The sequence below is a fragment of the Capsicum annuum genome, chromosome 7 (assembly GCF_002878395.1).
Source record: "Capsicum annuum cultivar UCD-10X-F1 chromosome 7, UCD10Xv1.1, whole genome shotgun sequence".
Taxonomy (NCBI): Eukaryota; Viridiplantae; Streptophyta; class Magnoliopsida; order Solanales; family Solanaceae; genus Capsicum; species Capsicum annuum.
In genome coordinates this window covers 71,735,888-71,755,780 of record NC_061117.1, presented here as the reverse complement: position 1 = coordinate 71,755,780, position 19,893 = coordinate 71,735,888, and the positions used below count along the sequence as shown (strand labels likewise).

Sequence of the window (19,893 nt, the reverse complement as noted above, 5' to 3'; positions counted from 1 at the left end):
TCTTCAAGATATACTCAGAAGTGAAACTCCTTCTTCATATAGGATGCCTTTTTCAACTCAAATTGTTTTCCCTTATCGTTAAGTGTTTGAATCAAATTCAACTTGTTATATTCCCCACTTGATCAGTAGCTTGAGTATATTATAATTAGGCTTGCTTATTCGTTCTTGTCTTTAAGCAATCTTGTCTGCATCTATTAGTGAAACTGGAAATATGCTTTCCTATGTGTGGACCAACTCAAGTAACATGTTTCATTCATTTGTCAGTTTGTCAATCATCAAAACTATATAGTACCCAACAAATTCCCCCATTTTTATGATGACAAACCTCTTGTCTTATGCATTCAACCATCTTTACCTGTAGGCACTAAAGTATAAAACACTAGAATAAAACAAGTTAGTCAATGGGTTATAAACATTGCACAACCCTATTATCTTCCCCCTTTTGGAATCATCCAAAAACCATTTCAATGCAATAATATACTAGCCAAAGTGATTTGTTTGCTATCCATGGACACTGGGGCTATTACCAAAACAATTAGACAAAGACTCTAGCCAACATAGTAATGTACTAATAAGAACAAAAATGAGTGAATTTAGCAAACATAACCATTCCATTTAACTAATAGAGCCTGTTCCACATTAACCTAAGCTAGTACTGAACAAAGAAAAACCATAGAACATTAATAAAAAAATATGGTATAAAAGTGGGACATGGCTAAGGATATAAATAATGTAGAGAAAGGAGGAACAGGTGATATCAACGGTGGACCACTTATTCTACTTCATGACTGTCTTGTGCAGCTTCAAGGTTAGGTATTTTTTTTTCAGCCAAATCATTTTTTTCAATTTTTTTGTGTTAGCCCTCCTTATTGAAACTTGTAGAGCAACATGATTCATCTGTGCAAAAACATTTATTGTTGTTTTCTAAGACAACCAGAACTAGGACTGAGAAATCCAAAAAAAAAAAAAACCAATTCGGAACTAAAAGGGAGATTATATCCCTTTTTATTTCTTAGAAAACTTATGCTACATGTGATTGATAATAAGGCTTGGCTAATCCATGGTACACAACTGGTATTTTTGTTGAGAGAGAAGAAGGAATTTCTAGTGTAGGATTAACAAATTTGTGCACAACCATTTGGAGAGAATCAAAGAAAGTTTGGTCAATAATTCATCAGCTTTATAAGACAAGGAGAAAATGAAGTGTGAGAAATTAAATAGGTGTGCTCAACTGTTTCAACTTACACAGCCTATACTTATGTCAGTGAAGAACATACCTGCTAAGAAGAACTTTGTGGTCACAATTGCTTGCTTGTACCTATTTTTCTGCACAATTTAATATAAAATTAGGTTAGAAAAGTTAAAAATCTCGAATTGGGACACACAACTAAATGTGCAAGACTGAATAGAATAACTTTTTAGCTAATAAGATTAAGAAAAAACTCATTATTCTAGTCAATCATTGAGGGGACTTCATGCAATTTTAATCATCCCCAAGTCTAACCTATTCCTTTAAAAATGCTCTCTACTTAGTGCCTTTGGTGCTTACATAGTCAGCATTTTTATAGCCCTCAAGAGTGAAATTGCTTTCCTTTGGATACCATAGTCTCAAGCCATTGATTTCCATGGGATATCTCCAGATCCATTTGACAACACCAATTCTTATAAACTACCAACAAAATTACCAGCAACTTGTGTCGATTTTATTGATGCATTCATTTCTTTATTTGTTGTTCCCCCTGTCAATATGCCCTAAGTTTGTACAACAGTTGGCCCAGGTAGTACAACATATTCTTGTGTATGCTCATCAATTTCAATGTCATCCTTTTTTTTCATTTATTTTAAAAATTTCCCTTTCTTCCTCCTTATACGAGTACTACAAATTTGGTCATCTTTCAAATGATCCATTCCCTCTTTAAATATGGTGAGTGAAATAAACTTTATTTTCTTCTAGTCTTAGGCATTGAGCAAGGTTTATTTATGCACAATATTTTCTTTCCTCCTTTCACTCTCACCTGCAAAACAAATTAGGGGTTAACTTTTGGCACCCAGACAAGCTTGGGTCCCTTTTTATAAGTATATGGATGAATCAGATTTCTTCTAGCCTATGCAGGCAACAGGTTACATGACCAGTTTCTCTAACCAGGTTTAGTGATCCTTTTCTTGGTCTGAGATAGTTTATTTGCTAGATTTAGACTGTTGGATCTGCTTTTGGCAGCAACTGGACATTCATGGGTTGAATGTGCAATATTTTCGCAGATATAGCTTAAGTCTTGATAAACATCAAAACTTTTATGAAAACCCAAACCAGCTTTTTCACTATGATATTTGTCACTCAACTTATGAACAATTCTTAAGGAATTTTCCACCTGTTTGCTCTTTCAAGGTCAAGTTTTAGTTTAGAGACTTCTTGACTCAGTTTATTCACCATTTTTGTTGCATTATTGCACTCTTCTTTGTACTTAACTAATTCAAGTTCAACTTTTTCTTGTTCTTTACTCTTGGTGTTTTTTCCTTTTTTAGAGTGTGTCAATTTTAGAACTTCAGACTTAAGATCATTATTTGAAAAATCAAGTTACTCAACCTATTTCTTGAGAGAGCAGTTTTCCTGTTCAACATTGTTCTTGCAAGCTTCTAAATCAATAAAATCAAATTTGATTCTTGCAAGACTGTTGAACAAATCATCCCTATCAGAAGTTGATTCTTGAAATTCATCAATTAGTGCACTCATCAAGGAAATAAGTTTTGTTTTAGAAAACAAATGCAAGTATTCTTTAAGTTCAAGGATACTTACCTCAGAAGCATTATCTTCTTCCTCCAAGAGCCATGAGTGTTGCTTCATCAACTTCTTCATTATCTGAGTCAAATCCCCAAGATGCTGCCAGTGCATATTCTTCCCTCTTCTATTTGCAATTCCTTTTTATCCCTTTCCTTTCTCAATTCTATTTTCCAGATAGGATAATCCTATGATTATCATTCTTACCACACTTATAGCATCCATTTAGATTGTCATTTGACCATTTCTTGCTACCTGTTCCCTTCTTCTTTCTGAAAAAATTGCTGAAGTTCTTAGCTATAAAGGCAACTTGTTCTTTATCAAGTTCAATTTCTTCATCACTGTAAGATGCCTTTAGAGCTAAGGTATCCTTTGGGGATTCTAGCACTTTAGTTCCATCAATTTCCATTTCATAAGTTCTTAAATTCCCTACTAATTCATCCAGGGTTATGCCTACAAGATCCTTATTTGCTTCCCTAATTGCAGACACCTTAACACTCCACTTTGATTTTGGTAATACCCTCAGTACCTTATAAACTTGATCTTCTTTAGATATAGCCTTTCCTAAGGAGGACAACTCATTTGTTAAGGCAGTAAGCCTTTTCATCATCTCATACAAGGTTTCATTCTCCTTCATCTTAAATGCCTCATACTTAGTGAAAAGAAGAGAAATTCTAAATTTTCTTACTTGAGATGTGCCTTCATAATCATTTACTAGATCATCCCAAATTTGCTTTGCAGTGGTGCATGTTGATACCCTGTTATATTCAGCAGGTCCTAATCCACAGACCAAAATGTTTTTGGCCTTAGCATTTTTCTTTAATGCCAATAAGTCATCAGGAGTGAAATTCACTTCTTACTTTCTTGACATGTTTCCCATCTTCTAACTTCATTGGAATAGTAGGATCATCGGTGATCCTATCCCAAAACTCATAGTTTTCCCCTTGAATGAATGTTTCCATCCTAGCTTTCCGCCAAATGAAGTGTAACAATCAAAGAGTGGAGGTCTAATAGTGGATTGGCCTTCACTGTGACCAGAGGTGGTGCGAACTTCATCATATTGATCTTTGTCTTAGGTGCTAGCCCATTTTAAGACAACCTCTCTCTAATACAACTTGTTAAGAATTTGTGCCCTACTGATTATCTTATTTTTGCCTAATTATTGCTTATTGATGGAACAGGTTGCCTGACGTGTTCCACTGATGTGTTCTAAGGAATCAGTAAAACAGAAAGTAAAGAACACAATGATTTTTACATGGAAAACACTCGACTCAAAAGGTGTAAAAAACCATGACCTGAACCTCTACAGGATTTAACCCTAACTTCTCTAAATATCTCTGAGCCTCAACAACGACTGATTACAAAACTCTTATAACCAACAAATAGGAATTATAAACTCTAATTCCTTTGACTCAACAACTAGGAATTTTAAACTCTAATTCCTAACTACACACACACCTCCCAAGGTGTGTGTTCCTAAATTCTCTAATTTTTCCACAACTCAAAGACTATCTCCTTATTCAGTTTATAATACACTGAAACTAATATTACATCAATAGCTCAAACACAATGACAACTCTAAAAATCAAAGCTAAAACTCTTAGCTGGATTCTATACTTAGGACTAGGTCTTCAATGTATTTCTTCAGTAATTGAGTAGCACTTCGTGAAGTCAATCTGTCGATTATGCTTTTCTGCTTTGTAAGTGCGTAAATTATTCTAACTGATGTATCTTCTATTTAAGCAGAGCTCTTCAAAGAGTAATTCCTTATTTGAAACTCCTCCTTTAATTAGAACTCTCATTGTATAGAGTTGTACTTCATGTGAGACTCTTTCTTTAATTCCAACTCTTGTTTCCTTAGTGTTGTAGTAAAACTCCAACTCTTTTGAACCAGCACATGTTTATTTATCAAAATCTTTCTCCTCCCACACATAGGACTCTTTAAGATATACTCAGAAGTGAAACTCCTTCTTCACATAGGATGCCTTTTTCAACTCAAATTGCTTTCCCTTATCATTAAGTGTTTGAATCAAATTCAACTTGTTATATTCCCCACATGATCAATAGCTTGAGTATATCAGAATTAGGCTTGCTTATTCTTTCTTGTCTTTAAGCAATCTTGTCTGCATCTATCAGTGAAACTAAAAATCTGCTTTCCTATGCATGGACTAACTCAAGTAACATGTTTCATTCATGTTTTAGTTTGTCAATCATCAAAACTACATAGTACTCAACACTGTCTGATAGAGAGGATTTGTGGACTTATCATCATTGAGAAGTTACTCAAACTAAGGTAAACCCTATATTCTTACAGCTATATAATTTACTTGGAATGTCTGAAAAGTCAATTAGTTACTGTTTCACCCTAAAAAATAAGTGTGACCCAATTAGGTTACTCCCTTCTCTTCAATTATAAGTTCCTTCTGGTTTAAACCTACTTTTTGATAATTCTCTTCAACTTGAAGTTCCTTCTCTTTTTTGAAAAGCCAAACTTGATTAAACTTACTTTTTGATATTTCTCTTGTATGCTTTTGAAGAACCAAATGAGCAAAACAACAAAGTACATACAACTAAAATCACAAATCATAGATTTTAAATGTTGAGAAAATCTTCATTTTAAAAGAATCTTAATTTAAAATGAATAGGGCACCAATCAAGTTGAGATGGAGAGAAAACCAAATATAAATTCCAAGTTAAATAAAGTTAGTTTGAACTCTAGAAAACTAGACTATCATTAGGAAAGCATACCTCTTGCGATCGATAACATTTTCTATTCTGGAATAGTTTATCAATCAATGAGAAGCTATAAACAACATGAATTAGGTGTTATGAATAATAGCATATTAAACAACTTACAGTGATGAAGGTTGTTATAAATAATCTATCACATTCTTTTCTATGACCTTGAGTCCATCAATGCTTAAATTTCCAGAGAACTTAAAGATATAATGGATGACGCAGATTAATGAATAGTAGAATAGCAATCTAAAATAATCATTTACTGTATGGTTAATACTTAATTGATTGGAATTGTGTCCACTTGAAGAGGCACTAAATACTGCTGGTACATCAGTTTGGCTGGGAGTAGAAACCGAGTGACCACTCTAAATCTCATATGGAGAAAAGTGTAGAAATTATTCTACAAGTGGGGTTATAGAGAACAATAAAAGGATGATGTATATCAAACTCTCATTGTTATTAGAAGATAGAAGTGTATACCTGTGGCTTCCTATAGCAATAATGGACATAGATACATTCAAGAAAGTGGGTAGCAACCTCATTATAATCATTTATAGGTATGAAACATAATGAAAGACCAAAGAACAGTGTATACTGATAGTCTTATATAAGAATCACTATTTAAAATGACATTAAGTTCTTTTTGGCTATGGTGTTGTGAGAAACCTTTTGCTAAGGACTAGAAAAACGATACAAATTTTGTTCACACTTATAATCATATGTTGGAGAAATATTAAACGAAAGAAACCAACTCTTTTTCACATTTCCAAATGCAGCAAAAACAAAATCTTGTTAGAAAGGTCAGGAGGTGCTATGCCTATTTTAAAAACTGAGGGAGGCCATGTGAAAACTGGGGAACCATCATAGAGGAGAGAGGGGGAGACCTCTATCAAAAAGTGACTCTAGTGTTCAATCTAATAAATATTAAGGCTCATAATGGATAGATAACATAAAACTCCCAAATTACAAGTAATCAACCAAACAAAAAAAAAGATTATGGTTAATCTGTGGACTTATAAAACATGTAGCATAGTTCAACCAGAAACCACCTGATGACACATTCAGCACCCAATATCACTTAAGACATCCTAAAAGAGATAGATTGATGAATTTGGAAATCAGTGTCCGAAAAACTCACATCATCTGGATAGACACTCCGTGGACATTGTTAAGAACGAGTACACAGGTCTAAAAAGAATTGTTTACTTAAATAAGCACTAAGCTGTCCTGATTAAATTGTAAATCATGTCCCAGCATGTAGTAACAAATTTTTTTGGCTTCTAACATTCTACCATCTATAGAAAAAGAAAAGGTCAGGAACACAAACTTCAACACAGCTTACAAAAAAAAGTGGTCTAATTATAAATTATGGGTCATAAAAAGTTCAAGAAAAAAGTCTAAAAAATAGATAATACACTTGAAATGACTAATCATACCAAAGTTTGATAAACATCATAAAGTTTAACTGACTAAAAAACAGTGTAAACCTTTATGATTCTCAGTGAATACCTTGTACTTGAAGGACTTTGCCTTTGGCTATTTATGTTGAAATCAAGTAGTACTAACATCTCTAAATGAAAAAGGGAAAGGTTGTTTCCCTCTAAAGAGAACACAAATAACTGAACAAAGAGATCATCATTGCCATCAAAACTAACAAGTGGAAGATGACTAGCACAAGATTATGAACTAGCTTTTCCCTGACTCATTGAAGAAAAATCAAAGGTGTTAATATTCCAGCAAAAAAGCATTGAAGACATTATGAGTTCAAAATTTTGACTAACTATTGACAAGAAAAAGATATTATACTTTAAAAGAAGAGCTGCTACATAATGGAAACGACAAATAAGACAAATTTGGTCATATACTATTTAAAATCATATAATATAGAACATTTATTAAAATAGAACAAAAATAAAAGTTTACATTTTACAAACCTAATAGCAAAGACCACAAGTTGTATTTTACCCTGAAAACCTTTCAAGTGTCCATGAACTCGAACATTCATTCCATCCCTGCTTTTAAAATATGGATTTACAAAGCTAAAGAGAAAACACATCATTAGCTCCCAATGGTTGGAAAAGATGGGACTTACTATACTTCACTTCCTTGGAATCCACGGCATCATTCACCCTGCAAAAGGAATAAAACAACACAACTTTAATGTATAGTGAATGAGAGGTGCAAATTAGTGGGACAGGATCACTATACAAAGGAACATCTATGCTTCTTCAAAAATAGTAGTTTAGGCTGAGGAAAATAACAACAACAACAACATACCCAGTGTATTCCCATATAGTGGGGTCTAGGAAGGGTGAAATTTACGCAGTTCACACCACTACCTCCAAAGAAGTAGAGAGGTTATTTTCGATAGACTTCCAGCTCAAGACAAAAAGATAGTAAACAAAGTCATAATAAAACATGAAACGAGATGAAATAACAAAAATAAGACACCCACAAAATAGTACTATACACTATCAAACAAAACCCACACACCTCACCCAAACCTTCCTAACTAGAAAGTCCAACCTATGTGCCAAACCCTACAACTACTAGCAAGACTACACCTACTCCTATCTACTGGCTATAACTCACCCCCACGCACTAGCAATCTACCCTAATCCGGTCCCTCCATACCTTCCTATCTAGGTTCATGTCTTCAGTAAATTTTAACTACTAGAAGTGGTGCCTAGATCCATAAACCAACTTAAAACAGTAGGAAATTACACCTAAATCAATCAAGGTAGATGATGCCAAACTTGAAGTAGTGCATTGAGCTCCCTACTTTTGGTCAATTTGGTGAATCTTGTTGTATTTAATTTACAAAATAATATTATATAAATTTATCTTAATCTCATTGTATGTAATTGAGCTCCCTTTATTTGTATGTGATGAAAGAGGTAATTCGGGTAAAATCTGTGTTGCTTGGACTCTTCAATAATTTCGATATGTGCATGTTGGATCCACAAAAAGTAGTGTATTAATGGAGGATCCAACATAGGCAAACCAACACTTCTGTAGAGTTTGGGTAATATAGGGTAAAACCATTTAAACTAATTGATAGGAAAAAAATTATTAGTTATACAGTACATCCCTGTATCAGAATTGAAAATGTTTTAGTTCTTTGGGAACTACAAGAAGTCCATGTGCTCTTGCAGCAATAGATTCCCTTAATGTGAGCAATGTGTACCCCATAACACCATGCAAAACCCAATATGTATTTTTATCCATCTTTATATAAAGGTAATGAATATAATAATCAACTTGAATATAAATATATATTGAGAAAAGTAATGTCAAAAAACTTTACCATCTAATACATTCAGTGCGACCAGTTCCATCATCAATTGTAAATGCCACATCTGTGACTCTCTCAGATTTTTTATATGCCACCTAAACCAAGAATTGGGTTATGTTTTCCTGCAAATTCAGACATAAACCCAAAAATATCTTTTTTCTAGTAGAAGTAATAAATTTACATATTTACACATCATTATTGAAACACTTAACCATTAGATCTACAGTTCATTAAATACCAAATTTTGTCAAAGGTACTCATAACCAAACAAAAATACTGACAAATTCATTTGACTTGATAGAGAAAAATAATAATAATTATAAAAGATTTTTACATTGTTGACATCGACACCATCAATAACAAAGTTAGATTTCTCATCACTTGATTGAACTGCTTGGCTTATCTGTTTAACTATTAGTAGAAGTAGAGGTGGGCTATCCCGACTCTGCAAAATCAACAAATAAAAATTAAAACTTAAAATTATGATGTTCCAGAAAAATAGAGAAAAGAAAAATATGATAGGGTTTTGACCTTAGCAGAAGTGCATGAAGGATCAGCGCCTTGAGAAGATATAAAAACTCCACCAGAAAATGAGTCCAATTGACTACTTCCAAATATTTTCCCCTTTTTAGGGTATTCTTTCTTCGAACTCACCAAAAAAGAGATTATAGAGTAAATTGGGTGTTTCAATAGAAAGTTGATAGAGGGAGGAATAGATTCAAATTATATATAACTCTGTGAAATGTTCCCTTCATTTTTCATTAACTTTTCCCACTAATAAATGCAAGGGTGCAACACGATGAAATATTGATGCACCCAAGGATGGACCACACATGAAAGTACTTGGAATAATTCATGTCATTAAGACAAGAGTTAGAGAACATCTCATAAATCGACATGACATGATAGTGTCAACTCATAGTGATATGACATAACTTGTTGTTTGAAAGTCTTCATTTATAAAACATCTCAAAATTAAGACACAATGTGATAGTGTCAAATCTTGCCTATGAAGCATAACTTATTGTGTAAAAGTTCTTGGGTTAAGTCTTTTCTCTAAGGCAGGAGTTATAGAACATCTTATAAATCAAAACATAACGTGCTAGTGTCAACTCTTACTCATGAGGCGTAACTTGTTGTTTGAAAGTCCTTTAGTTAATTTTTGCCTGTAAGGCAAGAGGTATATAATATCTCATAAATCAAAACACAATGTGGTTAATTTCAACTCTTACCCATAGGGCAGAACTTGTTGCTTGAAAGCCCTTGGTCTAAGTCATGACTGTAAAGGAAGAATTATAAAGCATCGCATAAGTTAATACACAATATGGTAATGTCAACTCTTACCCATGAAAAAAATTTGTTGTTTGCTGGTCCTTGAGTTTAGTTGTACCTCTAAGATAAGATTTATAGATCATTTCATATGTAAAAAAATACAATATGTTAGTGTTGAATCTTGCCCAATGTACATAACTTGTTTGAAAATTCATGGGATAATTTATGCCCCTAAGGCAAGAGTTGTAGAGCATCGCATAAATGAAGACATGACGTGCTAGTGACAATTCTTTCCCGTGGGGAATAATTTGTTGTTTGAAAGTTCTTGAGCTAAGTCTTGCCTCTAAGGCCAGAGTTGTAGAACATCTCATAAATGAAGACATGATGTGGTATTGTCAACTTTTGCTCGTGGGGCATAATTTGTTCTTTGAAAGTCCTTGAGCCACGCTTTGCCTCTAAGTACAGAGTTGCAGAATATCTCATAAATGAAAACATAATGTGGTAGCATTAACTATTACCTGTGAAGCATAATTTGTTGTTTGAGAGTCCTTGAGTTAAGTCTTGCCTCTAAGGTAATAGTTATAGAATATCTCATAAATCAAAACACAATGTGATAGTGTCAAACTCTTTCCCATGAAAGGTAACATCTTATTTGAAAGTCATAAGTCCTGTCTCTACAATGCAATAGTGTCAACTCTTGCTCATGGTGCGTAACTTGATTGGAAGAAATCAAATCAAAGAAAAAAACAATATAAATTGTGAAAAAAAAAGAAAATATTAAAAAAGAAAAAATAAAATCAAAGAAAATAAAAAAGAAAAAGAAAAATATATAGAAGCTGAGGGAAGAAACGAAAAAAATAAAGGTTGAGAAAAAACTTAAAAAAAAGACAAAACCAAAATAAAGATTGAACAAAATTAAAAAAAGAAAAGAAAGAAAAAAATAAAAAGGAATTTTTTTTCTAAAAATAAGAGTTGAGAGGAGAAAAAAAGTAAGGGTTGAAAAAAACAAAAAAGTGAGAAGAAAAAAATAAAATCAAAGTAATATAAAAAAAGATATTTTAAAAAAAATAGAAGTTGAGTGGAGAAAAGAGAAAAAAAATAAGGATTGAACAAAAACGCTAAAAGAGAGAGAGGAAAAAAAAAGATAAAAATTAAAGTAAAATATAAAAGAGAAAAATAAGTAGAAAGATAAATCAATATAGGGTTGATTAGAAATATTTGAGATATTGAGGGGCAAATAGGTAATTGTGCTATATACAAAATGACACTAGTTTTATAAGACCAGTCTTATGAGAGACAAAAAATAAAGTCACTTATTATAAGGATCATTTATGTAGTTTTGGGGGGGGGGGGATCTGCTGTCCGAACTAGTTTGTGCATCTCCATTAATTCTACGAGATACATGTCACCTACCAGAAATAAGTAAGGTTGTAATTCTTTTTATTATGACTTAGACATCTAAATCTAAATGCAGATCTGAATGATTAAGATGTTGTCTCTAGATCTGAAATCTGAATATTTAAGACTAGCTGTTTTTCAACATCTGAATGTGAAAAAATTATTCATTTGTATATATAATAAAAACATATAATTTATATAAAAATTAATTATATATTAAGAAAACATTTAAATTAATACAATAAAATTATTATTTGATTGAAAAAATATTTATGTTTGCTAGTCATAGTGAGATGGTTTGTACTAGTGGTGGTAGTGCTAACGATTGATGTTAGTGACTAGTAATGTTAGTGGTGATAATTGTGATGGTAGAGATGGTTAGTATTGTAGTGACTGTTATGATGGTAGCGACTGATAGCAGTGGTGGTGATTGTGATGTGAAATTGGTTGATAGTAGTTTTTGGAGGTATTGATTGTAATGACTGAAAAATGAATGTATGATGTTTGAAGATATGTTTGTGGTAGTTGGAGACTTTATTAGCTATAATAGTGTGGATAGTTTTATAGAGATAAATTGTACTAATGGTAGTAGTTGAAGTGGTCGTAGAGGTGGCCATAGAGGTGGTAATGATGGTGGTGTCAAAGAATGTGTGGAGGTTAATGATATATTAGTGATAGTTAGCAGTGGTACTAGTTGTGATAGATGAGTTGTTTGGTAGCAGGAATTGGTTGGTAGTGGTTGATGATGGTGTTAGAGTTAGAATTGGCATTAGTGTTGGAGTAGCGATAGCGATAGCGGTGGATATAGTTAGAATAATGGGGGTGGTAGATTTATAGTGGCTGACAATAGTGGTTGGGAGCAATATTGATTGTCAATGGTGATTGTGATACTAAAAATGATTGGTGGTGGCAGTTGATGGTGGTGGTTGGTGATGGTGGGTGGTGGTTGACAATGGTAGTGGTGACAAAGGTGGCACTGGTGGTGACTGGTGATTGTGGATAGAGTAGTGGTGAATATTATTCAACACAAGAATACCTCTTAATGATATTAAGACATGGTTCCTGAATAATTAAGACCTATTCAGACCAATTAAGAGATAAAATTCTAATAAAAAACAAATGCACTTAATGGTCTGAAGTTTGAACCATTCAGATTTAGACCTCCATTAAGTGCAAACAAATGAAGTCTAACTCTATTCATCAAGGTTAGGACGGATGAAAAAATCGCCTAATATTTTTTTTTTACCAGAATTATTTTTGTTAGACGTAAACTATATTTATTTTATTCTTGCAAATTGAAGCTTTGTATGTTTGTTGAAATTGTCTTATGTTGCTATCTTTATTGGCTAATTGTTTATTATTTTAATGAAAATAGCCAAATATACCCTTCTACTTTAAAAATTTTCTAACGTTATCCTTCGTCATACTATTAAGAAAGTTTTTGAATGTACCCCTTATTTAATTGAGGGCCCCAAATTCACTAAAATAACCCATTTTTAAAAATAAAACCCATTGCCCTATTCTAACTTGCTAACCTAACCCCTACGCTAAAGTAGTTTGTACTAAGTCTGAGAGAAAAAGAGCTCTTTTTTTCATATACATATTTAGATCTGAGAGGCTTCTCATCTAGGTTTTCAAATCATCCAGGGCTAGGTTTCACTTCTTTCTCCCTCACTACTCTTGCCAAAATTTCTCCTGAAGTTTAGATACAAAGACATATATTTTCACTAATCTACTAGTAGATTATACTATTAAATGACACAAAACAATTATTCTTAACGAAGGAAGTGTTGTGAATTGGTTTTCAAAAGTCTCACTTTGAGCATTCCATCTAATTTGGGAGGAAGATTTTTCAAATGTTCTTGTCCGAATGAAAATTCATTTTCTTGTATGATTTCACTTTATTATCAATCATGTATGTCATGCAACATTAGTACTCTATTTAAAGGTTGCTTAAAGAAACAAGAGGTGGAGCTCCAAGATTTTGAGGACATGTTTATGAAGCTAATAAGGAACTCCAATGTGTTAGATCGTGATTGCAACTACCAATATTCTATCTCCACAACAATACTTACATTTCCCCTATAATATTTGGGTCGGGTTGGGTTAGAATAGGACAATAGGTTTTATTTTTAAAATTGAGTTATTTAAGTGAATTTGGGGCATTTCGTTAAATGAGGGGTACATATGAAAATTTCCTAATGGCGGGGGAAAATATGACCCAAGAGTATGATGAAGGGTACAGTTAGTCAACTTTTGGAAGTAAAGGAGTAAACTTGACCCTTTTTCCTTATTTTTATTTTTATTTTACGTAATCACTTCTTTTATTTGACAATGGTGATATTTATTGCTATAATAATATAAAGCAAAGGGATTTTGTCTAATACTTCTATGACCGAAGGTTAGGTTAGGTTGATTAATTATTCATCAAATAAGTATAGTGATATGCAAAAATTATGATTCAAGGACTTTTGAGTAAAAGAATTAGATTGACATTTGTTGTGAAAAATGGTTGAACAATGTACAAACATAACAAGAATTTGATGACTATATGTGCTATTGCATTCTAGTTTTAAACCTAATATTAATGTAGGAGAATGAATCAGAGTGTATGATACCGGGCTAAAATTCATGTATTTATACTATCATCCACCTCATATTTGTTCTCTCTTTAGTATTGTTTTGACCTTATTTGATGTAAATTACACTTGTTGTCATGACCCAAACCAAGGCCTGGCCGTGACGGGTATCTCAAGTCCACCGAGGACTAGAGAGTAGAGACCATCCCCTTTTTGTCTAACCAAACCAGGTATAACACTCCTAGCAGCAGCTGAAATACAAACATATAACAAGATGCTAAGAGTAACAAGCTCAAAGACATCTAAGCATGTCAACGTTAATACCCAATCAACAATAACATTCGTAAAACCTCTACAAATTTGAAAATAATCTGAGTCAGGACATGCCCCCGATCCTGATAATAACAAAGACTATAACAATGATGATGTTAATATGAACTAATTAATTATATTTTATGAAAGAAAACTGATGGAATGATCAATTCTTCTGAAAAATAAAAGCTCACCACTTCACCGCAAACGATCGACGACCAAGCCGATCCACCTAACACTGCGCAGGAAAAGTAGGATTTCCTTCAGACCCCGTATCAATTGGAGATATAGCCTCTGAAGACGGTTAGTGGGTTGAGCACTAGCATGTAACTCAGAGATAAGGATAAAGTAATAATAATTAAAAAATCCAATTCAACTCAATGTATATGTTCACATACATGTGTGCATAGGTATATACTTATATAAAATACCGGGATAAGAAACAAGGCTTAACATGCACTTTAAAACTTTAGCTATAATTGTGTAGCTTAACCATCATATATCAGTACCCATGGCTAAATAGGACCCATCTCTAACCCCCTGGTCAGGCCCTAGTGCATGTAGCCGCACGAATCGAAGAATAATCTCATATATATACACGGGGGACTCGAATCTCCCAAGCATATACTAAGGTGACTTAAGCACCCGATCATGTAATATATTATGGGGGACTAGAACTTCCTAATCATATAATAAGGTGGAATCGAACCACCCGGTCGTAATCAAGTGAACTCTAGGAAGTTTAGACCCCCGCACTGGCAAACACGATTTCCAGTATTAGTCCTCGGGACCGCCACTTTCATGGCCCAACTACATAATCTTCTTTTAAGCCCCATTAAAACACTTATTACACATTTCCATTCGTTGACCCATAATACACATTTAGGCATACACTATTGGTATCGTCATACCAACTACACTTGCAAGGTAACATCAACAAGCCATCACAATTCCATTAACTTGGAAAAACAATTCCCTTTGTTCATTAATACAAGGTGCAAGAAACCGACTTCCTCTGTCCATTAAATCAAAACATCATATTTCAATAACCTCTTAATAATGAGCGATTGTTTTGAAAATAGTTCCATGCAATTTTTCTCGTACTCAAAACCACTTCCACAAAATTGGGTTGGGGTTATTACCAATTTAATTGTCAATATTCACAAAATTTGGGGAAATCACAATCCCCTATTTTATTCATCATACCTAAGCATCAAATTGATTTTAAAACTTCAATTAAATACATAAACAATGCATATGTAAACATGAAACATAACATAAGTAACAATCATTTAAAACCCTCAACATATGTTCCAAAACCAACATCCAAAACCACATTAAGAACTAATTGTAACACATGCTTTCACAAAGAAATAGTTGGGGAAGAGTAACATGCCTGAATATTAAGAGTTATGGAGAGAATTTGCCCTTGGGATCTCTAATTGATTAACTTCTTGGAAACCCTAAGTATCTTTCTTGAGAGAATCTGAGAGAAAGTCAGTAGTTCTCTCAATTTTTTTTTGGAGTGCTAATAACATCCCAAAGGGGTTTTAAGTTGTGGGTCATGATTTGGGGAAAAGGAGAAATCTCCAAAGTTCTCTTAATTAAAAGACGAAAAATTGTCACCAGTGACTATAAGTCACTATATGACTCGTATGTACATGTTATGACTCATCACCATGAGTCGCAGTAAAGATAGTAGCTGAAGGACCCTTCTCTAGTGACCCTATGACTCACAACACATGACTTTTCACGGGACGCTACGGCTCGTAGGGTCCAAGTCGTATTCAAGACCGAACCACTTGGGGCACACATTGGTTTGGATATGAATAGGGCCATACAACTCGTTTAGAGTCTTTACAACTCATTAAAAGCCACTCGTAGTCAAGATAGTAACTTTGGTTACCCTTACTGGATACCTTACGATTGAGGTCCTATGAACCACAATGACATGTTACGACTCTTAGGGTTTGAGTCGTAGTCAAGAAAGTGAGCTCAAAAACATAGAATTTGCAGTGGCCAACACCTGGGGCGTCACATTTTCCCCCTTAGGATCATTCATCCTCAAATGATGGGTCAAGGAATATATTAGCATGATTTTGACACAGAAACACACCCACACTTACCTTTAACAAAGGCAGAAAACAAAGATGTTCAGAAATTTCTTCAACAAAGTTAGAAAACAAAGATGGTAAGATTAATACACACCTTATGCACGAGTATCCAAAATGGGAAATAAGAATGGGTATTTGGACTTCATGTCCTATTCAACTTCCCAAGTAGCTTCTTTAAATTTTTTGTTCCTCCATAGAACCTTCACCGAACCCACATCCTTGGTCTGCAACCGATGGACTTGCTGATCCAAGATCTCAACCGGGACTTCCTCATACTACAAGGAGCCAAAACACCAATACTTTCTAATAAAACCAACAGGAAACAATCACCCATGGATTTCCTCAACATCAGAACATAAAAAACTGAGAGAACTGAACCTAAACAGGGAGGCAACTCTAACTCATAAGCCATATTACACACTCTCTAACTCATAATGGGGACTAAGACTCCCCTTCTTTCCAAACCGCATCACTCTCTTTATCGAAGATACCTTCAAGAACACTCAATTGCCAACTTCAAATTCTAACTCCCTTTGTTTCACGTCTGTATAGGACATTAGGTGACTTTAGGCAGTCTTAAGCCTATCCTGAATCACCTTCACCTTCTTCATAGCCTTATGAACCAAATCAGGTCTGAACAACCCAGCCTCACAAACCTCTAACCACCTAATGGAAGAACGACATCTCCTACTATACAAAGACTTAAACGAAGCCATCCAAATTATTATGTGATAGGTATTATTATACACAAAATCTATGAGGGGAAAATGATCAACCGACCTACCACCAAAGTCAAGCACACAAGACCTTAACATATCCTCAAAAGTCAGAATAGTTTTCTCCACTTGCCCATCCATCTAAGGGTGGAAAGTCGTGCTAAGGTTGACCTTAGTCCCCAAAACTCTCTAGAAAGAATGTCAAAAGTGCGAGAAGAACTGAGTACCACGATCGGATATAATAAAAATAGGCACACAATGCAACTTGGTAATTTCTTGAATGAACAACCTTGAATAATCCTCAATAGAGTAATTAGTCCTCACAGGTAAGAAATAAGTAGATTTAGTCATCCTATACATGATTAACCAACTCGAATCAAACTAATTGCGGGATCAGAAAAGACTAGTAATAAAATCCATATTGATCACTTCCCACTTCCATTTGCGTAACTCAATATCTTGAGACAACCCACCAGGTCTCACGTGCTATACCTTCACTTGTTGATAAACCATTCACTTGGACACAAAATTTTCCATATCCTACTTCATGTTATTTCACCAATAGATCTCTTTCAAATCATGGTACATCTTCAGCAAACCAGGATGAACAATGTTCCTTGATTCATGAGCCTTAGCCAAGATCCTCTCTCGCAGCCTATCAACATTAAGGACACACAACCTGCCTTTGTATCTCAAGATACTATCACCATCAATCTCAAAAACCATCACTTTCTGCTGGCCTACGTCACCTTTAATCCACATCAAGTTAGGGTCCAAAACTTGCTTCTCTTCCACCGCAGCACTAAGGGATGACTCCATCACTTTTTGTAGTATCACACCACCATCCTTAGAGTACAAGAAACAAACCCCATGGTTAGCCAACCAATGAATATCCTTCACCAACTCTCGCTTCTCCTCATCAATATAAAATAAGCTTTCCATATATAACCTACTAAGAGCATCAGCAACCACATTAGCTTTACCTGGATTATAGTAAAGACTCATATCATAGTCCTTAAGTAACTCAAGCCATATCCTTTGCCTAAGGTTCAACTCCTTCTAGGTAAACAAATATTCCAAGCTCTTATGATCTGAATAGCTTTCAACATAAACCCCATACTAATGGTGCCAAATCTTCAAAGTGAAGACCAAAACCAATAATTCTAAGTCTTGTGTCAGGTAATTCTTCTCATGAACTTTCAACCGCCTAGAAGCATAGGCCACAACCCTACCATGATGCATCAATACACAACCCAGTCCTACACGGGATACATCCTAATAAACCACAAAGCCATCAGTACCCTTGGGTAGAGTCAAAATCGAAGCCAAAGTCAACTTATTCTTCAACTTCTCGAAACAACCATTAAAAGTATTAGACCACAAAAATTTTACCTTTTTCTAAATCAACTTAGTCACTGGAGCAGCAACAAAAGATAAATTTTCCACAAACCTCCTATAATAATCAGCTAAACCTAAGAAGCTCTGAATGTCAATCGGAGTTAGGGGTCTAGGCCACTTCTTAATCGCCTCAACTTTTTGTGTATCCACCAAAACATGACCCAGATAGGTCATAATATTCAACTAGAGCGCACACTTCAAGAATTTAGCATACAAGAATTGATCCTTAAGGGTCTGCAACACTATACAAAGGTGACCGACATAATTCACCTCGCTCTTAGAATAAACCAGGATGTCATCAATAAACACAATGATGAATAGATTTAGAAACTGATGGAAGACTCGATTTATAAGATCCATAAATATTGCCAGGGTATTAGTCAAACCAAAAGACATGACCAAGAACTTATAATAGCCATATTGGGTATGAAAATTAGTCTTAGGGATATCCAGCTTCCTAATTTTAAGCTGATGATAACCCAATGAAAGATCGATCTCAGAGAAATACTTAGGACCCTGAAGCTGGTCAAACAAGTCATCAATCCTAGGAAGAGAATACTTATTCTTCATTATCACCTTATTTAATTGGAAGTAATCTATACACATTCGAAGGTAACTATCCTTCTTACACATGAAGAGCACAGGGGCACCCCATGAGGAAATACTAAGATGAATAGAACCCTTATCAGAAAGGTCTTTCAATTGTTCCTTATGTTTTTTCAATTTAGCTGGAGCCATTCTATAGGAAGGGATGGCGATAGGATAAGTGTCCAGAAGAAAATTAATCCTAAAATCAATCTCCCTACCAGGAAGAACACCAGAAAAATCATCGAGGAACACTTCAGGAAATTCACAAACAATCGGGACAGATTGCAATGAAGGACCCTTAGAACTAGAATCTCTAACATGGAGTAAATGGTATAGAACCACTTAGAAATCAACTTCCGAGCTCTAAGATAAGAAATGAACCTTCCTTTAGGCACTAAGGAATTACCTTCTCACTCAATCACTCATTAATTTAGGACTTGGAAACTGACCTTTTGGTTCCTACTTTCAAGAGGCGCGTAGCACGAATACAAAAAATCCATCTCTAAAATTATATCAAAGTTTAACATGTCCAAGTCTATCAGATCCACCAATATCATCCTACAATAGATAGATACCACACAATCCCTATAGACTCTTCTAAACACAATAGTCACCCAGTAGATTAAACATAAGAAATAGATCTGAAATATATTTGGGACCAAAACCAAAATAAATAGGCACATAAGGGGTCACATAAAGAAGGGTA

The 19,893-nt window shown here is 34.3% G+C and overlaps 1 pseudogene; it reads right to left on the bottom strand.

Moving 5' to 3' along the window:
* Positions 1–447: 447 nt before the first annotated feature.
* LOC107876514 lies at positions 448–18,143 on the bottom strand (annotated as a pseudogene).
* Positions 18,144–19,893: the final 1,750 nt, after the last annotated feature.